The following is a 25,740-nucleotide window of genomic DNA, read 5'->3' on the forward strand; positions in this document are numbered from 1 at the left end:
AGATTGGAGGGCTATATCCTAATGTTTAACTATTGCTCTTTTTTGTTTGTTTGTTTGTTTGTTTGTTTAGACAGAGTCTCGCTCTGTTGCCAGACTGGAGTGCAGTGGCACAATAGCGGCTCACTGCAACCTCCACCTCCCGGGTTNGAGAAACTTCTTTGTGTTCTGTGAAATCATCTCACAGAGTTACAGCTTTCCCCTCAAGAAGCCTTTCGCTAAGACAGTTCTAATGGAATTTGCAAAGTGATATTTGGAAGCCCATAGAGGGCTATGGTTAAAAGGGAAATATCCTCAGATGAAACGTGGAAAGAAGCTTTCTGAGAAACTGCTTAGTGTTCTGTTAATTCATCTCACAGATTTACAGCTTTCCCCTCAAGAAGCCGCTCGCTAAGCCTGTTCTTGTGGAATTCGCAAAGTGATATTTGGAAGCCCATAGAGGGCTATGGTAAAAAAAAAAAATATTCTCAGAGAAAAACTGGAAAGAAGATTTCTGAAAAACTGCTTTGTGATGTGTGAGTCCCACTCACAGAGTTGCATCTGTATTTCGTGGATCTCTTTGCTAGCCTTATTTCTGTGGAATCTGAGAACAGATATTTCGGTTCCCTTTGAAGACTATAGGGTCAAAGGAAATATCCTCCGATAACAAAGAGAAAGAAGCTTTCTGAGAAACTTCTTTGTGTTCTGTGAAATCATCTCACAGAGTTACAGCTTTCCCCTCAAGAAACCTTTCGCTAAGACAGTTCTTGTGGAATTGGCAAAGTGATATTTGGAAGCCCATTGAGGACTATGGTGAAAAACGAAATATCCTCAGATGAAAACTGCAAAGAAGCTTTCTGAGAAACTGCTTAGTGTTCTGTTAATTCATCTCACAGAGTTACTGCTTTCCCCTTAAGAGGCCGCTCCCTAAGCCTGTTCCTGTTGAATTCGCAAAGTGATATTTGGAAGCCCCTAGAGGGCTATGGTGAAAAAGAAAATATCCTAAGAGAAAAACTGGAAAGAAGCTTTCTGAAAAACTGCTTTGTGATGTGTGACTTCCACTCACAGAGTTACATCTCTGTTTCGTAGATCTCTTTGCTAGCCTTATTTCTGTAGAATCTGAGAACAGATATTTTGGATCCCTTTGAAGACTAGAGGGCCCAAGGAAGTATTCACCGACAACAAAGAGAAAGAAGCTTTCTGAGAAACTTCTTTGTGTTCTGTGAAATCATCTCACAGAGTTACAGATTTCCCCTCAAAAAAACTTTCGCTAAGACACTTCTTGTGGAATTTGCAAAGTGATATTTGGAGGCCCATAGAGGGCTATGGTGAAAAAGGAAATATCCTCAGATGAAATCTGGAAAGAAGCTTTCTGAGAAACTGCTTAGTGTTCTGTAATTTCATCTCACAGAGATACAGCTTTCCCCTCAAGAGGCCGCTCGCTAAGCCTGTTCTTGTGGAATTCGCAAAGTGATATTTGGAAGCCCTTAGAGGGCTATGGTGAAAAAGAAAATATCCTCGGAGAAAAACTGGAAAGAAGCTTTCTGAGAAACTGCTTTCTGATGTGTGACTTCCACTCACAGAGTTACGTCTGTATTTCGTGGATCTCTTTGCTCGCCTTATTTCTGTGGAATCTGAGAACAGATATTTGGATAAACTTTGAAGACTATAGGGCCAAGGGAAATATCCTCCGACAACAAAGAGAAAGAAGCTTTCTGAGAAACTTCTTTGTGTTGTGTGAAATCATCCCACACAGTTACAGCTTTCCCGTCAAGCAGCCTTTTGCTAAGGCAGTTCTTGAGGAATTTGCAAAGTGATATTTGGAACCCCATAGAGAGCTATGGAAAGAAGAAAATATCCTAATGGAAAAACTTTAAAGAAGCTTTCTGAGAAACTGCATTGTGATGTGTGACTACAAATCACAGAGTTGCCGCTGTATTTCGTGGATCTCTTTGCTAGCCTTATTTCTGTGGAATCTGAGACCAGATATTTCAGATCCCTTTGAAGACTCTAGGGCGAAAGGAAATATCCTCCGATAACAAAGAGAAAGAAGCTTTCTGAGAAACTTCTTTGTGTTCTGTGAAATCATCTCACAGAGTTACAGTTTCCCCTCAAGAAGCCTTTCGCTAAGACAGTTCTAGTGGAATTTGCAAAGTGATATTTGGAAGCCCATAGAGGGCTATGGTGAAAAGGGAAATATCCTCAGAGGAAACGTGGAAAGAAGCTTTCTGAGAAGCTGCTTAGTGTTCTGTTCATTCATCTCACAGAGTTACAGCTTTCCCCTCAAGAAGCTGCTCGCTAAGCCTCTTGTTGTGGAATTCGGAAAGCGATATTTGGAAGCCCATAGAGGGCTATGGTGAATAAAAAAATATCCTCAGAGAAATACTGGAAAGAAGCTTTCTGAGAAACTGCTTTGTGATGTGTGACTCCCACTCAAAGAGTTACATCTGTATTTCCTGGATCTCTTTGCTAACCTTATTTCTGTGGAATCTGAGAACAGCTATTTGGATAACCTTTGAAGACAATAGGGCCAAAGGAAATATCCTCCGATAACAAAGAGAAAGAAGCTTTCTGAGAAACTTCTTTGTGTTCTGTGGTATCATCTCACAGAGTTACAGCTTTCCCCTCAAGAAGCCTTTCGCTAAGACAGTTCTTGTGGAATTTGCAAAGTGATATTTGGAAGCCCATATAAGGCTATGGTGAAAAAAAATATCCTAAGATGAAATCTGGAAAGAAGTTTCTGAGAAACTGCTTAGTGTTCTGTTAATTCATCTCACGGAGTTTCAACTTTTTCTTAAATAAGCCGCTCGCTAAGAATGTTCTTGTGCATTTCTCAAAGTGATATTTGGAAGCCCGTAGGGAGCTATGGGGAAAAAGAAAATATCCTCATAGAAAAACTGGAAAGAAGATTTCTGAGAAACTGCTTTGTGATGTGTGACTACCAATCACAGAATTACATCTGTATTTCGTGGATCTCTTTGCTAGCCTTATTTCTGTGGTATCTCAGAGCAGATATTCCGGATACCTTTCTTTGAAGACTATAGGGCCAAAGGAAATATCCTCCGATAAAAAAGAGAAAGAAGCTTTCTGAGAAACTTCTTTGTGTTCTGTGAAATCATCTCACAGAGTTACAGCTTTCCCCTCAAGAAACCTTTCGCTAAGACAGTTTTGTGGAATTGGCAAAGTGATATTTGGAAGCCCATAGAGGGCTATGGTGAAAAAGGAAATATCCTCAGATGAAATCTGGAAAGAAGCTTTCTGAGAAACTGCTTAGTGTTCTGTTAATTCATCTCAAAGAGTTACATCTGTATTTCGTGGATCTCCTTGCTAGCCTTATTTCTGTGGTATCTGAGAACAGATATTTCAGATCCCTTGGAAGACTATAGGGCCAAAGGAAATATCCTCCGGTAAAAAAGAGAAAAAAGCTTTCTGAGAAACTTCTTTGTGTTCTGTGAAATCATTTAACAGAGTTACAGCTTTTACCTGAAGAGGCCGTTCGCTAAGCCTGTTCTTGTGGAATTCGCAAAGTGATATTTGGAAGCCCATAGAGGGCTATGGTGAAAAGGAAAATATCCTCAGAGAAAAACTGGAAATAAAATTTCTGAGAAACTGTTTTGTGATGTGAGACTTCCAAGCACAGAGTTACATCTGTATTTCGTGGATCTCTTTGCTACACTTATTTCTGTGGAATCTGAGAACAGATATTTCGGGTTCCTTTGTAGACTATAGGGCCAAAGGAAATATCCTCCGATAACAAAGAGAAAGAAGCCTTCTGAGAAACTTCTTTGTGTTCTGTGAAATCATCTCAGAGAATTACAGCTTTCCCTTCAAGAAGCCTTTCGCTAAGACAGTTCTTGTGGAATTTACAAAGTGATATTTGGAAGCCGTTAGAAGGCTATGGTGAAATAGGAAATATCCTCAGATGAAATCTGGAAAGAAGCTTTATGAGAAACTGTTTAGCGTTCGGTTAATTCATCTTACAGAGTTACAGCTTTCCCCTCAAGAAGCATCTCGCTAAGTCTGTTCTTGTGGAATTCGCAAAGTGATATTTGGAAGCCCATAGAGGGCAATGGTGAAAAAGAAAATATGCTCAGAGAAACACTGGAAAGAAGATTTCTGAGAAACTGCTTTGTGATGTGTGACTTCCACTCACAGAGTTACAGCTGTATTTCGTGGATCTGTTTGGTAGCCTTATTTCTGTGGAACCTGAGAACAGATATTACAGATCCCTTTGAAGACTGTAGAGCCAAAGGAATTATCCTGGGATAACAAGGGAAAGAAGCTTTCTGAAAAACTTCTTTGTGTTCTGTGAAATCATCTCAGAGACTTACAGCTTTCTTCTCAAGAGGCCGCTCGCTAAGTCTGTTCTTGTGGAATTCGCAAAGTGATATTTGAAAGCCCATCGAGGGCTACAGTGAAAAAGGAAATATCCTCAGATGAAATCTGGAAAGAAGCTTTCTAAGAGACTGCTTAGTGTTCGTTCAATTCATCTCACAGAGTTACAGCTTTTTCCTCAAGAAGCCGCTCGCTAAGCCTGTTCTTGTGGAATTCGCAAAGTGATATTTGCAAGCCCATAGAGGGCTATGGTGAAAAAGAAAATATAATCAGAGAAAAACTGGAAAGGAGCTTTCTGAGAAACTGCTTTGTGATGTGTGACTTCCACTCACAGAGTTACATCTGTATTTCCTGGATCTCTTTACTAGCCTTATTTCTGTGGAATCTGAGAATAGATATTTCGGATCCCTTTGAGGACTATAGGGCCAAAGGAAATATCCTCTAATTACAAAGAGAAAGAAGCTTTCTGAGAAACTTCTTTGTGTTCTGGGAAATCATCTCACAGAGTTACTGCTTTCCCCTCAACAAGCCGTTCCCTAAGCCTTTTCTTGTGGAATTTGCAAAGTGATATTTGGAAGCCCATAAATGGCTATGGTGAAAAAGAAAGTATCATCAGAGAGTAACGGGAAATAAGGTTTCTTAGAAACTGCTTTGTTATGTGTGACTTGCACTCACAGAGTTTCATCTGTATTTCGTGGATCAGTTTGCTAGCGTTATTTCCGCGGAATCTGATAACTGATGTTTCGGATGCCTTTGAAGACTATAGGGTCAATGGAAATATTCCCCGATAACAAAGAGAAAGAAGTTTTCTGAGTTATTTCTTTGTGTTCTGTGACATCATCTCACAGAGTTACAGCTTTCACCTCAAGAGTCCTTTCGCTAGGCCTGTTCTTGTGGAATTTGCAAAGTGATATTTCGATGCCTTTAGAGGGCAACGGTGAAAAAGGAAATGTCCTCAGGTGAAATCTGGAAAGAAGCTTTCCGAGAAACTGCTTAGTGTTCTGTTAATTCATCTCAGAGAGTTACAGCTTTCCTCTCAAGAAGCCGTAGGCTAAGCCTGTTCTTGTGTAATTTACAAAGTGATATTTGGAAGCCTGTAGATGGCTACGGTTTAAAAGAAAATATCCTCAGAGAAAAACTGGAAAGAAGCCTTCTGAGAAACTGCTTTGTGATGTGTGACTTCCACTCACACAGTTACATCTCTATTTCGTGGACCTGTTTGCTAGCCTTATTACTGTGGATTCTGAGTATTGATATTAAGGATCCCTTTGAAGACTATAGGGCCAAAGGAAATATCGTCCGATAACAAAGAGAAAGAAGCTTTCTGAGAAACTTCTTTGTGTTCTGTGAAATCATCTCAAAGAGTTACAGCTTTCCCCTCAAGAAGCCTTTGGCTAAGCCTATTCTTGTGGAATTTGTAAAGTGATATTTCGATGCCCATAGAGGGCGACGGTAAAAAAGAAATATCCTCAGATGAAATCTCTAAAGTAGCTTTCTGAGAAACTGCTTAGTGATCTCTGAAATCATCTCACAGAGTACAGCTTTCCCCTCCAGAAGCCGTTCGCTAAGCCTGTTCTTGTGGAATTTGCAAAGTGATATTTGGAAGCCCTTAGTGGGCTATGGTGAAAAAGAAAATATCCTCAGAGAAAAACTGGAAAGAAGCCTTCTGAGGAACCGCTTTGTGATGTGTGACTTCCACTCACAGAGTTACATCTGTATTACGTGGATCGGTTTGCTAGCCTTATTTCTGTGGAATCGGAGAACTGATATTTCCGATCCCTTTGAAAACTATAGGGCCAAAGGAAATATGCTCCGATAACAAAGAGAAAGAAGCTTTCTGAGAACCTTCTTTGTGTTCTGTGAAATCATCTCACAGAGTTACAGCTTTCCCGTCAAGAAGCCTTTCGCTAAGCCTGTTCTTGTGGAATTTGCAAAGTCATATTTCCATGCCCATAGAGGGCTACGGTGAAAAAGGAAATGTCATCAGATGAAATCTGGAAAGAAGCTTTGCGAGAAACTTCTTAATGTTCTGTTCATTCATCTCACAGAGTTACAGCTTTCCCCTCAAGAAGCCGTTCGCTAAGCCTGTTCTAGTGGAATTTGTAAAGTGATATTTGGAAGCCCATAGAGGGCTAGGGTGAAAAAGAAAATATCATCAGAGAAAAACTGGAAAGAAGCCTTCTGTGAAACTGCTTTATGATGTGTGACTTCCACTCACATAGTTACGTCTGTATTTCGTGGATCTGTTTGCTAGCCTTATTTCTGTGGAATCTGAGAAGTGATATATCGGATCCCTTTGTAGAATATAGGGCCAAAGGAAATATCCTCCGATAACAAAGAGAAAGAAGCTTTCTGAGAAACTTCTTTGTGTTCTGTGAAATCATCTCACAGAGTTACAGCTTTCCCCTCAAGAAGCCTTTCGCTAAGCCTGTTCTTGTGGAATTTGCAAAGTGATTTTTCGATGCCCATAGAGGGCTACGGTGGAAAAGGAAATATCCTCAGATGAAATCTGGAAAGAAGCTTTCTGAGAAACTGCTTAGTGATCTCTGATATCATCTCACAGAGTTACAGCTTTCCTCTCAATAAGCCATTCGCAAAGCCTGTTCTTGTGTAATTTGCAAAGTGATATTTGGAAGCCCTTTGAAGGCTATGGTGAAAAAAAAATATCCTCAGATAAAAACTGGAAAGAAGCCTTCTGAGAAACCGCTTTGTGATGTGTGACTTCCACTCACAGAATTACATCTCTATTTCGTGGATCGGTTTGTTAGCCTTATTTCTGTGGAATCTGAGAACTGAGATTTCGGATGCCTTTGAAGACTATAGGGCCAAAGGAAATATGCTCCGATAACAAAGAGAAAGAAGTTTTCTGAGAACCTTCTTTGTGTTCTGTGAAATCATCTCACAGAGATACAGTTTTCCCATCAAGAAGCCTTTCGCTAATCCGGTTCTTGTGGAATTTGCAAAGTCATATTTCGATGCCCATAGAGGGCTACGGTAAAAAAGGAAATGTCCTCAGATGAAATCTGGAAAGAAGCGTTTCTAGAATCTTCTCAGTGTTCTGTTCATTCATCTCACAGAGGTACAGCTTTCCCCTCAAGAAGCCGTTCGCTAAGCCTGTTCTTGTGAAATTTGGACAGAGAAAAACTGGAAGGAAGCGTTCTGAGAAACTACTTTGTGATGTATAACTTCCTCTCACAGAGTTTCATCTGTATTTCGTGGATCTGTTTGCTAGCCTTACTTCTGTGGAATCTGAGAACTGAGATTTCGGATCCCTTTGAAGACTATAGGGTCAAAGGCAATATCCTCCGATAACAAAGAGAAAAAAGCTTTCTGAGAAACTTCTTTGTGTTCTGTGAAATCATCTCACAGAGTTACTGCTTTCCCCTCAACAAGCCGTTCCCTAAGCCTGTTCTTGTGGAATTTGCAAAGTGATATTTGGAAGCCCATAGATGGCTATAGTGAAAAAGAAAGTATCCTTAGAGAATAACGGGAAATAAGGTTTCTCAGAAACTGCTTTGTTATGTGTGACTTGCACTGACAGAATTTCATCGGTATTTCGTGGTTCAGTTTGCTAGCGTTATTTCCGCGGAATCTGATAACTGATGTTTCGGATCCCTTTGAATACTATAGGGCCAATGGAAATATTCCCCGATAACAAAGAGAAAGAAGTTTTCTGAGAAATTTCTTTGTGTTCTTTCAAATCATTTCACCGAGTTACAGCTTCCACCTCAAGAGTCCTTTCGCTAGGCCTGTTCTTGTGGAATTTGCAAAGTGATATTTCGATGTCTTTAGAGGGCAACGGTGAAAAAGGAAAGGTCATCAGGTGAAATCTGGAAAGAAGCTTTCCAAGAAACTGCTTAGTGTTCTGTTAATTCATCTCAAAGAGTTACACCTTTCCCCTCAAGAAGCCGTACCCTAAGCCTCTTCTTGTGTAATTTACAAAGTGATATTTGGAAGCCCATAGAGGGCTAGGGTGAAAAAGAAAATATCCTCAGAGAAAAACTGGCAAGAAGCCTTCTGAGAAACTGCTTCATGATGTGTGACTTCCACTCACAGAGTTACATCTGTATTTCATGGATCTGTTTGCTAGCCTTATTTCTGTGGAATCTGTGAACTGATATTTCGGATCCCTGTGTAGACTATAGGGCCGAAGGAAACATCCTCCAATAACAAACAGAAAGAAGCTTTCTGAGAATCTTCATTGTGTTCTGTGAAATCATCTCACAGAGTTACAGCTTTCCCCTGTAGAAGCCTTTCCCTAAGCCTGTTCTTTTGGAAACTGAAAAGTGATATTTCGATGCCTATAAAGGGCGTAGGTGAGAAAGGAAATATCCTCAGATGAAATTTGGAAAGAAGCTTTCTGAGAAACTGCTTAGTGTTCTCTGAAATCATCTCACAGAGTTACAGGTTTCCCCTCAAGAAGCCGATCGCTAAGCCTGTTCTTGTGGAATTTGCAAAGTGATATTTTGATGCCCATAGAGAGGGACGATGAAAAAGGAAATATCCTCAGATGAAATATGGAAAGAAGCTTTCTGAGAAACTGCTCACTGTTCTGTTAATTCATCTCACAGTGTTTCAGCTTTCCCCAGAAGAAGCCGTTCACTAGACCTGTTCTTGTGGAATTTGCAAAGTGATATTTGGATGCCCCTAGAGGGCTACGGTGAAAAAGAAAATATCCTCAGAGCAAAACTGGAAAGAAGCCTTCTGAGAAACTGCTTTGTGATGTGTGACTTCCATTCACAGATTTACATCTGTATTACGTGGATCTGTTTGCTAGCCTTATTTCTGTGGAATCTGAGAACTGATATTTCGGATCCCTTTGAAGACTATAGGGCCAAAGGAAATATCCTCTGATAACAAAGAGAAAGAAGCTTTCTGAGAAAATTCTTTCTGTTCTGCGAAATCATCTCCCAGAGTTACAGCTTTCGCCTCCAGAAGCCTTTCGTTAAGCCTGTTCTTGTGGAATTTGCAAAGTGATATTTCGATGCCCATAGAGGGCTACGGTAGAAAACGAAATATCCTCCGATGAAATCTGGAAAGAAGCTTTCTGAGAAACTGCTTAGTGTTCTGTGAAATAATCTCACAGAGTTACAACTTTCCCCTCAAGAAGCCGTTCGTTAAGCCTGTTCTTGTGGAATTTGCAAAGTGATATTTGGAAGCCCATAGAGGGCTATGGTGAAAAAGAAAATATCCTCAGAGAAAAACTGGAAAGAAGCCTTCTGAGAATCTACTTTGTGATGTGTGACTTCCACTCACAGAGTTATATCTGTGTTTAGTGTGTCTGTTTGATAGCCTTATTTCTGTGGAATCTGAGAACTGATATTTCGGATCCCTTTGAAGACTGTAGGGCCAAAGGAAATGTCAACCGATAACAAAGAGAAAGAAGCTTTCTGAGAAACTTCTTTGTGTTCAGTGATATCTTCTCACAGAGTTACAGCTTTCCCCTCAAGAAGCCTTTTGCTAAGCCTGTTCTTGTGGAATTTGCAAAGTGATATTTCAATGACCATAGAGGGAGACGGTGAAAAAGGAAATATCCTCAGATGAAATCTGGAAAGAAGCTTTCTGAGAAACTTCTTAGTGTTCTGTGCATTCACCTCACAGAGTTACATCTTTTCCCTTAGGAAGCCGTTCACTAAGCCTGTTCTTCTGGAATTTGCAAAGTGATATTTGGAAGAGCTTGGAGGGCTATGGTGAAAAAGAAAATATCCTCAGAGAAAAACTGGAAAGAAGCTGTCTGAGAAACTGCTTTGTGAAGTTTGACTTCCAGTCAGAGAGTTACATCTGTATTTCGTGGATCTCTTTGCTAGCCTTATTTCTGTGGAATCTGAGAACTGATATTTCAGATCCCTTTGAAGACTATAGGGCCAAAGGAAATATCCTCCGATAACAAAGAGAAAGAAGCTTTCTGAGAAACTTCTTTGTGTTCTGTGAAATCATCTCTCAGAGTTACAGCTTTCTCCTCAAGAAGCCTTTCGCTAATCCTGTTCTTGTGGAATTTGCAAGGTGATATTTCGATGCCCATAGAGGTCTACGGTGAAAAAGGAAATATCCTCAGATGAAATCTGGAAACAAGCTTTATGAGAAACTTCTTAGTGTTCTGTGCATTCATCTCACAGATATACAGCTTTCCCCTCAAGAAGCCGTTTGCTATGGCTGTTCTTGTGGAATGTGCAAAGTGATATTTGGAAGCCCATAGAGGGCTATGGTGAAAAAGAAAATATCCTCAGAGAAAAACTGGAAAGAAGCTTTCTGAGAAACTGCTTTGTGAGGTGTGACTTCCACTCAGAGAGTTACATCTGTATTTCATGGACCTCTTTGATAGCCTTATTTCTGTGGAATCTGAGAACTGATATTTCGGATCCCTTTGAAGACTATAGGGCCAAAGGAAATATCCTCCGATAACAAAGAGAAAGAAGCTTTCTGAGAAACTTCTTTGTGTTCAGTGAAATCATCTCACAGAGTTACAGCTTTCCCCTTAAGAAGTGTTTCGCTAAGCCTATTCTTGTGGAATTTGCAAAGTGATATTTCCATGCCCATAGAGGGCTACGGTGAAAAAGGCAATATCCTCAGATGAAATCTGGAAAGAAGCTTTCTGAGAAACTGCTTAGTGTTCCGTGAAATCATCTCACAGAGTTACAGCTTTCCTCTCAAGAAGCCGTTCGCAAAGCCTGTTCTTGTGGAATTTACAAAGTGATATATGGAAGCCCATAGAGGGCTATCGTGAAAACGAAAATATCCTCAGAGAAAAACTGGAAAGAAGCTTTCTAAGAAACCTCTTTGTTACGTGTGACATCCACTCAGAGAGTTACGTCTGTATTTCGTGGATCTCTTTGCTTGCCTTATTTCTGTGGAATTTGAGAACTGATATTTCGGGTTCCTTAGAAGAGTATAGGGCCAAAGGAAATATCCTCCGATAACAAAGAGAAAGACGTTTTCTGACAAACTTCTTGGAGTTCTGTGAAATCATCTCACAAAGTTACACCGTTCACGTCAAGTAGCCTTTCGCTAAGCCTGTTCCTGTGGAATTTGCAAAGTGGTATTTCGATGCCCATAGAGGGCGACGGTGAAAAAGGAAATATACTCAGATGAAATCTGGAAAGAAGCTTTCTGAGAACCTTCTTAGTGTTCTGTGCACTCATCTCACAGAGTTACAACTTTCCCGGTAAGAAGACGTTCGCTAAGCCTGTTCTTGTGGTATTTGCAAAGTGATATTTGGAAGCCCATAGAGGGCTATGGTGAAAAAGAAAATATCCTCAGAGAAAAACTGGAAAGAAGCTTTCTGAGAATCTACTTTGTGATGTGTGACTTCCACTCAGAGAGTTACCTCTGTATTTCGTGGATCAGTTTGCTAGCCTTATTTCTGTGGAATCTGAGAACTGAGATTTCGGATCCCTTTTAAGTGTATAGGGCCAAAGGAAATATCCTCCGATAACAAAGAGATAGAAGCTTTCTGAGAAACTTCTTTGTGTTCTGCGAAATCATCTCATGGAGTTACAGCTTTCTCCTCAAGAAGCCTTTCGCTAAGCCTGTTCTTGTGGAATTTGCAAAGTGATATTTCGATGCCCATAGAGGGCTACGGTGAAAAGGGAAATATCCTCAGATGAAATCTGGAAAGAAGCTTTCTGAGAAACTGCTTAGTGTTCTGTGAAATAATCTCACAGAGTTACAGCTTTCCCCTCAAGAAGCCCTTCGCTAAGCCTGTTCTTGTGGAATTTACAAAGTGATATTTGGAAGCCCATAGAGGGCTATGGTGAAAAAGAAAATATCCTCAGAGAAAAACTGGAAAGAAGCCTTCTGAGAAACTGCTTTGTGATGTGAGACTTCCACTCACAGAGGTACATCTGTATTTCGTGGACCTGTTTGCTAGCCTTATTTCTGTGGAATCTGAGAACTGATATTTCAGATCCCTTTGAAAGCTATAGGGCGAAAGGAAATATCCTCCGAAAAGAAAGAGAAGGAAGTTTTCTGAGAAACTTGTTTGTGTTCTGTGAAATGAACTCACAGAGTTACAGCTTTCCCCTCAGGAAGCCTTTCGCTAAGCCCGTTCTTGTGGAAATTGCAAAGTGATATTTCGATGCCCATAGAGGGCTACGGTGAAAAAGGAAATATCCTCAGATGAAATCTGGAAAGAAGCTTTCTGAGAAACTGCTTAGGGTTCTGTGAAATCATCTCACAGAGTTACAGATTCCCCTCAAGAAGCCGTTCTCTAAGCCTGCTCTTGTGGAATTTGCAAAGTGATATTTGGAAGCCCATAGAGGGCTATGGTGAAAAAGAAAATATCCTCAGAGAAAAACTGGAAAGAAGCCTTCTGAGAAACTGCTTTGTGATGTGTGACTTCCCCTCCTAGAGTTACCTCTGTATTTCGTGGATCTGTATGGTAGCCTTATTTCTGTGGAGTCTGAGAACTGAGATTTCCGATCCCTTTGAAGACTATAGGGACAAAGGAAATATCCTCCGATAACAAAGAGAAAGAAGCTCTGTGAGAAACTTCTTTGTGTTCTGTGAAATCATCTCACAGAGTTACAGCTTTCCCCTCAAGAAGCCTTTCGGTAAGCCTATTCTTGTGGAATATGCAAAGTGATGTTTCGATGCCCATAGAGGGCGACGGTGAAAAAGGAAATATCCTCAGATGAAACCTGGAAGGAATCTGTCTGAGAAACTGCTTAGTGTTCTGTTCATTCATCTCACAGAGTTACAGCTTTCCACTCAAGAAGCCGTTCGCTAAGCCTGTTCTTGCGGGATTCGCAAAGTGATATTTGGAAGCCCATAGAGGGTTATGGTGTAAAAGAAAATATCCTCAGAGAGTAACTGGAAAGAAGCTTTCTGAGAATCGGCTTTGTGATGTGTGACTTCCACTCAGAGAGTTACCTCTGCATTTCGTGGATCTGTTTCCTAGCCTTATTTGTGTGGAATCTGAGAACTGAGATTTCGGATCCCATTGAAGAGTATAGGGCCAAAGGAAATATCCTCCGATAACAAAGAGAAGGAAGCTTTCTGAGAAACTTCTTTGTGTTCTGTGAAATCATCTCACAGAGTTACAGCTTTCCCCCCAAGAAGCCTTTCGCTAAGCCTGTTCTTGTGGAATTTGCAAAGTGATATTTCAATGACCATAGAGGGCTACGGTGAAAAGGGAAATATCCACAGATGAAATCTGGAAGGAATCTTTCTGAGAAACTGCTTAGTGTTCTGTTCATTCATCTCACAGAGTTACAGCTTTCCCCTCAAGACGCCATTCGCTAAGCCTGTTCTTGTGGAATTTGCAAAGTGATATTTGGAAGCCCATAGAGGGTTATGGTGAAAAAGAAAATATCCTCAGAGAGTAACTGGAAAGAAGCTTTCTGAGAATCTACTTTGTGATGTGTGACTTCCACTCAGAGAGTTACCTCTGTATTTCGTGGATCAGTTTGCTAGCCTTATTTCTGTGGAATCTGAGAACTGAGATTTCGGATCCCTTTTAAGTGTATAGGGCCAAAGGAAATATCCTCCGATAACAAAGAGAAAGAAGCTTTCTGAGAAACTTCTTTGTGTTCTGTGAAATCATCTCACAGAGTTACAGCTTTCTCCTCAAGAAGCCTTTCGCTAAGCCTGTTCTTGTGGAATTTGCAAAGTGATATTTCGATGCCCATTAGGGCTACGGTGAAAAGGGAAATATCCTCAGATGAAATCTGGAAAGAAGGTTTCTGAGAAACTGCTTAGTGTTCTGTGAAATAATCTCACAGAGTTACAGCTTTCCCCTCAAGAAGCCCTTCGCTAAGCCTGTTCTTGTGGAATTTACAAAGTGATATTTGGAAGCCCTTAGAGGGCTATGGTGAAAAATTGTCCTCAGAGAATAACTGGAAAGAAGCTTTTTGAGAAAGTGCTTTGTGATGTGTGACATCCACTCACAGAGTTACGTCTTTATTTCGTGGATCTGTTTGCTAGCCTTATTTCTGTGGAATCTGAGAACTGATATTTCGGATCCCTTTAAAGACTATAGGGCCAAAGGAAATATCCTCCGATAACAAAGAGAAAGAAGCTTTGTGAGAAACTTCTTTGTGTCCTGTGAAATCATGTCACAGAGTTACAGCTTTCCCCTCAATAAGCCTTTCGCTCAGCCTGTTCTTGTGGAATTTGCAAAGTGATTTTTCGATGCCCATAGAGGCCTACGGCGAAAAAGGAAATATCCTCAGATAAAATCTGGAAAGAAGATTTCTGAGAAACTGCTTTCGATGTCTGACTTCCATTCACTGAGTTAGAGCTGTATTTCGTGGATCTTTTTGCTAGCCTTATTTCTGTGGAATCTGAGAACTGATATTTCAGATCCCTTTGAAGACTATAGGGCCAAAGGAAATATCCTCCGAGAAAAATGAGAAAGAAGCTTTCTGAGAAACTTATTTGTGATCTGTTAATTCATCTCACGGAGTTACAGCTTTCCCCTCAAGAAGCCTTTCGTTTAGACTGTTCTGGCAAAATTTTCAAATTGATATTTAGAAGATCATCTAGGGCTATTGTGAAAAACAAAATATCCTCACATAAAAACTGGAAGGAAGCTTTCTTAGAAACTGCTTTGTGATGTGTGAATTCATCTCACAGAGTTACAGATTTCCCCTCAAGAAGCCGTTCGCTGAGACTGTTCTTGTGGAATTTGCAAAGTGATATTTGGATTTCCTTAGAGTTCTACGGTGAAAAAGAAAATAACCTCTGATAAAAACTGGAAAGAAGCTTTCTGAGAAACTGCTTTGTGATGTGCGACTTCAACTCACTGAGTTACACCTGTATTTCCTGGAGCTCTTTGCTAGCCTTATTTCTGTGGAATCTGGTAACTGATATTTCAGATCCCTTTGAAGACTATAGGGCCAAAGGAAATATTCTGCGAGAAAAATGAGAAAGAAGCTTTCTGAGAAACTTCTTTGTGATCTGTGAATTCATCTCACAGAGTACAGCTTTCCCCTCAAGAAGCCTTTCGCTAAGACTCTTCTTGTGGAATTTGCAAAGTGATATTTGAAGTCCATGGAGGGCTTTGCTGAAAAAGAAAATGTCCTCAGATAAAAACTGGAAAGAAGCTTTCTGAGAAACTGCTTTGTGTTCTGTGAATTCATCTCACAGAGTTACAGCTTTCCCCTCATGAAGCCGTTCACTAAGACTCTTCTTGTGGAATTTGGAAGGTGATATTTGGAAGCCCAAAGAGAGCTAAGGTGAAAAAGAAAATATCCTGAGATAAAAACTGAAAGGAAGGTTTCTGAGAAACTGCTTTGCTATGTGTGACTTCCACGCACTGACTTACAGCTGTATTCCGTGGAGCTGTTAGCTAGTCTTATTTCTGTGGAATCTAAGAACTGATATTTCTGATCCCTTTGAAGGCTACATTGCCAAAGGAAATATCTTGCGAGAAAAATGCGTAAGAAGCTTTCTGAGAAACATCTTTGTGATCTGTGAATTCATCTCACAGAGTACCGCTTTTCCTTCAAGAAGCCTTTCGCTAAAACTGTTCTTGTGGAATTTGCAAAGTGATATTTGGAAGCCCATGGAGGGCTTTGGTGAAAAAGGAAATATCCTCAGATAAAAATATGAAAGAAGCTTTCTGTGAAACTGCTTTGCGTTCTGTGAATTCTTCTCACAGATTTACAGCTTTCCCCTCAAAAATCCTTTCGCTAAGACAGTTCTTGTGGAATTTGCAAAGAGATATTTGGATGCATATAGAGGGCTGTGGTGAAAAAGAAGATATTCTCTGATAAAAACTGGAAAGAAGCTTTCTGAGAAACAGCTTTCTGATGTGCGACTTTCACTCACTGAGTTACACCTGTATTTCGTGGAGCTCTTTGCTAACCTTATTTCTGTGGAATCTGGGAACTGATATTTCGGATCCCTTTGAAAACTATAGGGCCAAAGTAAATATCTTCCAAGAAAAATGAGATGGAAGCTTTCTGAGAAACATCTTTGTGATCTGTGAATTCATCTCACTGAGTACAGCTTTCCCCTCATGAAGCCTTTCGCTAAGACAGTTCTTGTGGAATTTGCAAAGAGATATTTGGATGCATATAGAAGACTGTGGTGAAAAATAAAATATTCTCTGATAAAAACTGGAAAGAAGCTTTCTTAGAAACTGCTTCATGTTTTGTGAATTCATCTCACAGAGTTACAGCTTTCACATCAGGAAGCCGTTGACTAAGACTGTTCTTGTTGAATTTGCAAAGGGATATTTGGAAGCCCATGGAGGGCTATGGTGAAAAAGAAAATATCCTCAGATAAAAACTGGAAAGAAGCTTTCTCAGAAACTGCTTTGTGTTCTGTGAATTCATCTCACAGAGTTACAGCTTTCCCCTAAAGAAGCCGTTCCCTAATACTGTTCATGTGGAATTTGCAAAGTGACATTTGGAAGCCCATAGAGGACTATGGTGTAAAAGAAAATATCCTCAGATAAAAACCGGAAAGATTTCTGAGAAACTGCTTTGTGATGTGTGACTTCCACTGACTGAGTTACAGCAATATTTTGTGGAGCTGTTTGCTAGCCTTATTTCTGTGGAATCTGAGAACTGATATTTCGGATCCCTTTCAAGACTTTAGGGCCAAAGGAAATATCCTCTGAGAAAAATGAGACAGAAGCTTTCTGAGATACTTCTTTGTGATCTGTGAATTCATCTCACAGAGTTACAGCTTTCTCCTCAAGAAGCCGTTCGCTAAGACTGTTCTTCTGGAATTTGCAAAGAGATATTTGGAAGCCCATACAGGGCTATGGTGTAAAACTAAATATCCTCCGAGAAAAATGAGAAAGTAGCTTTCTGAGAAACTTCCTTGTTGTTCTGAATTCATCTCACAGAGTTACAGCTATCCCCTCAAGAAGCCATTCGCTAAGACTGTTCTTGTGGAATTTGCAAATTGATATTTGGAAGCCCATGGAGGGCTATGGTGAAAAAGAAATTATCCTCAGATAAAAACTGGAAAGAAGCTTTCTGAGAAACTGCTTTGTGATGGGTGAATTCCACTCAGTGACTTACAGCTGAATTACGTGGAACTGTTTGCTAGGCTTATTTCTGTGGAATCTGAGAACTGATATTTCGGATCCCTTTGAAGACTATTGGTGTAAAGGAAATATCTTCCGGAAAAATGAGAAAGAAGCTTTCTGAGAAACTGCTTTGTGATCCGTGAATTCATCTCACAGAGTTACAGATTTCCGCTCAAGAAACCTTTCGCTAAGACTCTTGTTGTGGAATTTGCAAAGTGATATTTGGAAGCCCATGGAGGGCTGTGGTTAAAAAGAAAATATCCTCAGATAAAAACTGGAAAAAACTTTCTGAGAAACAGCTTTGTGTTCTGTGAATTCATCTTACAGAGTTACAGCTTTCCCTTCAAGAGGGCGTTCGCTAAGACTGTTCTTGTTGAATTTGCAAAGTGATATTTGGAAGCCCATGGTGGGCTATGGAGAAAAAGAAAATATCCTCAGATAAAAACTGGAAAGAAGGTATCTGAGAAACTGCTTTGTGATGTGTGAGTTCCACTCACTGAGTTACGGCTCTATTTCATGGAGCTGTTTGCTTTCCTTATTTCTGTGGAATCTGAGAAGTGATATTTCGGATCCCTTTGAGCACTCTAGGGCCAAAGGAAATATCCTCCGAGAAAAATGAGAAAGAAGCTTTCTGAGAAACTTCTTTGTGATCTGTGAATTCATCTCAAAGAGTTACAGCTTTCCCCTCAAGAAGCCGTTCACTAAGACTGTTCTTGTGGAATTTGCAAAGTGATATTTGGAAGTCCATGAACTGCTATGGTGTAAAAGAAAATATCCTCAGATAAAAACTGTAAAGACGCTTTCTGAAAAACTGCTTTGTGTTCTGTGAATTCATCTCCCAGAGTTACACCTGTATTTCGTGGATCTCTTTGCTAGCCTTCTTTCTGTGGAATCTGAGAACCGATATTTCGGATCCCTGTGAAGACTATAGGGCCAAAGGAAATATCCTCCGATAACAAAGAGAAGGAAGCTTTCTGAGAAACTTTTGTGTTCTTTGAAATCATCTCACAGAGTTACAGCTTTCCCCTCAAGAAGCCGTTCGCTAAGACTGTTCTTGTGGAATTTGCAAAGAGATATTTGGAAACACCTAGAGGTATATGGTGAAAAAGAAAATATCCTCACATAAATATTGGAAAAAAGATTTCGGAGAAACGGCTTTGTGTTCTGTGAATTCATCTCACAGAGTTACAGCTTTCCCATCAAGAAGCCGTTCACTAACACTGTTCTTGTGGAATTTGCAAAGTGATATTTGAAAGCCAATAGAGGGCTATGGTGAAAAAGAAAATAACTTCAGATAAAAATTGGAAAGAAGCTTTCTGAGAAACTGCTTTGTGATGTGCGACTTCCACTCAGCTATTTACAGCTGTATTTCGTGGAGCTGTTTGCTAACCTTATTTCTGTGGAATATGAGAACTGATATTTCGGATCCCTTTGAAGACTCTTGGTCCAAACGAGATATCCTGCGAGAAAAATGCGAAAGAAGCTTTCTGAGAAACTTCTTTGTGATCTGTGAATTCATCTCACAGAGTTACAGCATTCCCCTCAAGAAGCCTTTCGCTAATACTGTTCTTGTGGAATTTGCAAAGTGATATTTGGAAGCCCATGGAGGGCTATGGAGAAAAAGAAAATATCCTCAGATAAAAACTGGAAAGAAGCTATCTGGTAAACTGCTTTGTGATATGTGAGTTCCACTCACTGAGTTACAGCTTTATTTCGTGGAGCTGTTTGCTAGCCTTATTTCTGTGGAATCTGAGAACTGATATTTCGGATCCCTTTGAAGACTATAGGGCCAAAGGAAATATCCTCCAAGAAAAATGAGAAAGAAGCTTTCTGAGAAACTTCTTTATGATTTGTGAATTCATTTCACAGAGTTCCAGCTTTCCCCTCAAGAAGCATTTTGCTAAACTGCTCTTGTGGAATTTGCAAAGTGATATTTGGAATTCTATGGAGGGCTATGGTGAAAAAGAAAATATCCTCCGATAAAAACTGGAAAGAAGCTTTCTGAGAAACTGCTTTGTGTTCTGTGAATTCATCTCAAAGAGTTACAGCTTTCCCCTCAACAAGCCTTTCACTAAGACTGTTCTTGTGGAATTTGCAAAGTGATATTTGGAAGCCAATAGAAGGCAATGGTGAAAAAAAAAAAAAAAAACCTCACATATAAACCTGAAAGAAGCTTTCTGAGAAACTGTTTTGTGATGTGCGACTTCATCTCCCAGAGTTCCACATCCTGTTCATTTAGCTGTTTGCTAACACTCTTCTCGTGGTATCGGCTAAGTGATATTTGGGAGCGCATTGTGGACTACAGTGAAAAAGGAAATATCTTCAGATAAAAACTGAAAGGAAGCATTCTGAGAAACTGCATTGTGACGTGTGAATGCAACTTCCAGAGTTACACTTTTCCGTTCATTGATCAGTTTGCTAACACTGCTTTCTTGAAATCGGCAGTGGGATACTTCTTTGCCTAATGAAGCTTTCGGTGACAAAGGAAATATCTTTAGATAAAATGTAGAAAGAAGCTTTCTGAGAAACTGCTTTGTGATGTGTGAATTCAACTCACTGAGTTACAGCTGTTTTTCATTTAGCTGTTTGCTAGTCCACTGTTTGTTGAATCTGATAACCGATATTTCGCATCACATGGAGGAGTATACAGCAAAAGTAAATATCCCCACATAAAAACGGGAAAGACGATTTCTGAGAAATGACTTTCTGATCTCTGAGTTCATCTCACAGAGATCAACCTTTCTGTTCATGTAGCTGTTTGCTAACAGTCTTCTCGTGGAATCTGCAAAGTGATATTTGGGAGCGCACTGAGGGTTTTAGTGAAATAGGAAATATCTTCAGATAAAAACTGAAAGGAAGCGTTCTGAGAAACTTCCATGTGACCAGTGCATTCATCTAACAGAGTTCCACCTTTCTGTTCATGTAGCTGTTTGCTAACACTCTTCTTGTGGAATCTGCTAGGTGATATTTGTAAGTACACTGAAGGTTGCCGTGAGAAAGGAAGAATCTTCAGATAAAAACTGAAAGGAACCTTTCTGAGAAACTACTATGTGACCTGTGCATTCATCTCACAGAGTTCCACCTTTCTGTTCATGTAGCTGTTTGCTAACTCTTCTCGTGGTATCTGCTAAGTGATAATTGGGAGGGCGTTGACGGCTACAGTGAGAAAGGGAATATCTTCAGATTAAAAATGAAAAGAAGCATTCTGGGAAACTGCATTGTAACGTGTGAATGCAATTTCCAGAGTTACACTTTTCTGTTCATTGATCAGATAGCTAACACAGTTTTCTTGAAATCTGCAGTGGGATATTTCTTTGCCCAATGAAGCTTATGGTGACAAAGGAAATATATTCAGATAAAAAGTACAAAGAAGTTATCTGAGAAACTGCTTTGTAATGAGTGAATTCAACTCACTAAGTTACAGCTGTATTTCATGGAGCTCTTTGCTAGTCCAGTTTTTGTTGAATCTGAGAACCGATATTTCGAACTGCTTGGAAGAGTATAGAGCCAAAGGAAATATCCCCACATAAAATCAACAAATAAGATTTCTGAGAAATGACTTTCTGATCTCTGATTTCGTCTCACAGAGTTCCACTTTTCTGTTCATGTAGGTGTTTGCTAACATTCTTCTCTTGGTGTCTGCTAAGTGATATTTGGGAGCGCATTGAGGGCTACGTTGAAAAAGGAAATATCTTCAGATAAAAACGGAAAGGAAGCGTTCTGAGAAACCTCTATGTGACCAGTGCATTCATCTCACAGAGTTCCACCATTCTGTTCATGTAGCTGTTTGCTAACAATCTTCTTGTGGAATCTGCTAAGTGATAATTGGGAGGACATTGACGACTACAGTGAAAAACGAAATATCTTCAGATAAAAACTGAAAAGAAGCATTCTGATAAACTGCATTGTGACGTGTGAGTGCAACTTCCAGGGCTACACTTTTCTGTTCATTGATCAGTTTGATAACACAGTTTTCTTGAAATTGGCATTGGGATATTTCTTTGCCCAATGAAGCTTATGGAGACAAAAGAAGTATCTTCAGATAAAAAGTAGAAAGAAGCTTTCTGAGAAACTGCTTTGTGATGTGTGAATTCAACTCACTGAATTACAGCTGTGTTCCATGGAGCTGATTGCTAGTCCAGTTTTTGTAGAATCTGAGAACCGATATTTCGGATCAGTTGGAGGAGTATACAGCCAAAGGAAATATCCCCAGATAAAAATGAGAAAGAAGATTTCTGAGAAATGACTTTCTGATCTCTGAGTTCATCTCACAGAGTTCCACCTTTCTGTTCATGTAGCTATTTGCTAACAGTCTTCTCGTGGAATCTGCAAGGTGATATTTGGGAGCGCACTGAGGGTTACAGTGTAAAAGAAAATATTTTCAGATAAAAATTGAAAGGAAGCATTCTTAGAAACTTCTATGTGACCTGTGCATTCATCTCACAGAGTTCCACCTTTCTGTTCTTGTAGCTGTATCCTAACACTCTTCTCTTGGAATGTACAAAGTGATATTTGGGAGCACATTGAGAGCTACAGTGAAAAAGGAAATATCTTCAGATAAAAACTGAAAAGAAGCCTTCTGAGAAACTGCATTGTGACGTTTGAAATCAACTCACAGATTTACAGTTTTCTGTTCATTGTTCACTTTGCTAACACAGTTTTCTTCAAATCTGCAGTGAGATATGTCTTTGCCCAATGAAGCTTATGGTGACAAGGGAAATATCTCCAGATAAAAAGTAGAAAGAAGCTGTCTGAGAAACTGCTTTAGGAAGTGTCAATTCAACTCACTGAGTTACAGCTGTATTTCATGGAGCTATTTGCTAGTCCATTTTTTGTTGAATCTGAGAACCGATATTTCGGATCACTTGGAGGAATATACAGCCAAAGGAAATATCCCCATATAAAAACGAGGAAGAAGATTTCCGAGAAATGTCTTTCTGATCTCTGAGTTCACCTCACAGAATTCTACTTTTCTGTTCATGTAGCTGTTTGCTAACACTCTTCTCGTGGAATCTGCAAAGTGATATTTGGGAGCGCGTTGAGGGCTACAGTGCAAAAGGAAATATCGACAAAAAAAACTGAAAGGAAGCGTTCTGAGAAATTTCTATGTGAGCTGTGCATTCCTCTCCCACAGTTCCACTTTTCTGTTCATGTAGCTGTTTGCTAACACTCTTCTTGTGGAATCTGCTAAGTGATATTTGGGAGCGCATGGACGGCTACAGTGAAAAAGGGAATATGTTCAGATAAAAACTGAAAAGAAGCATTCTGATAAACTGCATTTAGACCTGTGAATGCAACTCACAGATTTACAGTTTCCGGTTAATTGATCAGTTTGCTAACACAGTTTTCTTCAAAACTGCAGTGGGATATTTCTTTGCCCAATGATGCTTATGGTGACAGAGGTAGTATCTTCAGATAAAAAGTAGAAAGAAGCATTCTGAGAAACTGCTTTGTGATAAGTGAGTTCAACTCACTGAGTTACAGTTGTATTTCATGGAGCTGTTTGCTAGTCCAGTTTTTGTTGAATCTGAGAACCGATATTTCGGATCACTTGGAGTAGTATACAGCCAAAGGAAATATCCGAAGTAAAAAATGAGAAAGAAGATTTCTGAGAAATGTCTTTCTGATCTCTGAGTTCATCTCACAGAGTTCTACCTTTGCTCATGTAGCTGTTTGCTAACACTCTTCGCGTGGAATCTGCAAAGTGATATTGGGAGCGCATTAGGGCTACAGTGAAAACAGAAACATCTTTAGATAAAAACTGTAAGGAAGCGTTCTGAGAAACTTCTATGAGATCTGTGCATACATCTCACAGAGTTCCATCTTTCTGTTCCTATAGCTGTTTGCTAACACTCTTCTCGTGGAATCTGCTAAGTGATATTGGGGAGTGCATTGACGGCTACAGTGAAAAAGGAAATATCTTCAGATAAAATCTGAAAGGAAGCGTTCTGAGAAACTTCTTTCTGACCTGTGCATTCATCTCACAGAGTTCCAACTTTCTGTTCATGTAACTGTTCGCTAACACACTTCTCGTGGAATCTGCTAAGTGATATTTAGGACCCGATTGACGGCTACAGTGAAAAAGGAACTATATTCACATACAAACTGAAAAGAATCATTCTGAGAAACTGCACTGTGATGAGTGAATGCAACGCACAAAGTTACACTTTTCTGTTCATTGATCAGTTGCTAACACAGTTTTATTCAAAACTGCTGTGGGATATTTCTTTGCATAATGAAGCTTATGGTGACAAAGGAAATATCTTCAGATAAAAAGTAGAAAGAAGCTTTCTGGAAACTGCTTTGTGATGTGTGATTTCAACTCACTGAGTTACAGCTGTATTTCATGCAGCTGTTTCCTAGTCCAGTTTTTGTTGATTCTGAGAACCGATATTTCGTATCGCTTGTAGGAGTATACAGCCAAAGGAAATATCCACAGACAAAAACGAGAAAGAAGAATTCTGAGAAATGTCTTTCTGTTCTCTGAGTTCATCTCACAGAGTTCCAACTTTCTGTTCATGTAGCGTTTGCTAACACTCTTCTCGTGGTATCTGCAAAGTGATATTTGGGAGCGCATTGAGGGTTACAGTGAAAAAGGAAATATCTTCAGATAAAAACTGAAAGGAACCGTTCTGGGAAACTTAAGTGACCTATGCATTCATCTCACCGAGTTCCCCCTTTCTGTTCTTGTAGCTGTTTCCTAACGCTCTTCTCGTGGAATCTGCTAAGTGACATTTGGGAGCGCATTGAGGACTACATTGAAAAAGGAAATATCTTCAGATAAGAACTGAAAGGAAGCGTTCAGAGAAATTGCATTGTGACGTGTGAATTCAACTCACAGAGTTACATATTTCAGTTCATTGATCAATTTGCTAACACAGTTTTCTTGAAATCTGCAAAGGGATACTTCTTAGGGCTATGCAGCTTCCAGTGACAAAGGACATATCCTCAGAGAAACACGTGAAAGAAGCTTTCTGAGAAATTGCTACATGTTGATATTTGGGAGCCCATTGACGGTTACGGGGAAAAAGGAAATATCTTCAGATAAAAACTGAAAGGAAGCGTTCTGTGAAACTTCTATGTGAGCAGTGCATTCATCTCACAGAGTTCCAACTTTCTGTTCATGTAGAACACCAGTTGTATTTCCTTTTTCAATGTAGCCAAAATGCGCTTCCAAATATCACTTAGAAGATTCCACGAGAAGAGTGTTAGCAAACAGCTACATGAACAGAAAGGTGGAAATTTCGTGGAGCTGTTTGCTAGTCCTGGTTTTGTGGAATCTAAGACCTTATATTTTGGATCCCTTTGAATACTATACAGCCAAAGGAAATATCCTCAGATAAAAATGAGAAAGAAGTTTTCTGAGAAATTTCTTTCTGATCTGTGAATTCATCTCACAGAGTTCCACCTTTCTGTTCATGAAGCTGTTTGCTAATGTTCTTCTCGTGGAATCTGAAAAGTGATAATTCGGAGAACATTGAAGGTTATCGTGGAAATGGAAATATAATCAGATAAAAACGAGAAAGTTTTCTGAGAAACTTCTTTGTGATCTGTGAAATCATCTCACAGAGTTCCACCTTTGTGTTCATGAAGTCGTTTGCTAAAACTGTTCTGGTGGAAACTGCAATGGGATATTTGGGAGCGCATTAGGGCTATGGTGAAAAAGGAAATATCCACAGATAAAACCTGGAAAGAAGCGTTCTGAGAAACTGCATTGTGATGTGTGAAAGCAACTCACAGAGTACCACTTTTCAGTTCATTGATCAGTTTGCTAACACAGTTTTCTTCAAATCTGCAATGGGATATTTCTTTGCCCAGTGAAGGTTGAGGTGACAAAGGAAATATCTTCAGATAAAAAGTAGAAAGAAGCTTTCTGAGAAACTGCTTTGTGATGTGTCAATTCAACATACTGAGTTACAGCTCTATTTCCTGGAGCTGTTTGCTAGTTTTGTTTTTGTGGAATGTGAGAACTGATATTTCGGATCGCTTTGAAGGGTGTACAGCCAAAGGAAATATCCCCAGATAAAAATGAGAAAGAAGTTTTCTGAGAAACTTCTTTGTGATCTGTGAAATCATCTCACAGAGTTTCACCTTTGTGTTCATGAAGCCGTTTGGTAACACTGTTCTCGTGGAAAATGCAATGGGATATTTGGGAGTGCATTAGGGCTATGGTGAAAAGGGAAATATCCACAGATAAAACCTGGTTAGAAGCGTTTTGAGAAACTGCTTTGTGATATTTCCTTTGACCGTATAGTCTTCATAGCAAACCAAAATATTCCTTCCCAGACTCAAGAAAAAGAGTGGTAACAGAATGCTCCATGAAAGGACAGTGTATCTCTGTGAGATGAATTCACATATCAGATAGCAGTTTCTCAGAATTCTTCTTTCTAGTTTTCATCTGAGGATATTGCCTTTTTCACCACACACCTCAATGCGCTCCCAAATAT

The 25,740-nt window shown here is 39.7% G+C and overlaps 1 pseudogene; it reads left to right on the forward strand.

Annotated features, from left to right (window-relative positions):
* Positions 1-315: 315 nt before the first annotated feature.
* Positions 316-10,873, forward strand: LOC112625762 (annotated as a pseudogene).
* The last annotated feature ends 14,867 nt before the right edge of the window (positions 10,874-25,740 follow it).

The sequence above is a fragment of the Theropithecus gelada genome, chromosome 6 (assembly GCF_003255815.1).
Source record: "Theropithecus gelada isolate Dixy chromosome 6, Tgel_1.0, whole genome shotgun sequence".
Lineage (NCBI taxonomy): Eukaryota > Metazoa > Chordata > Mammalia > Primates > Cercopithecidae > Theropithecus > Theropithecus gelada.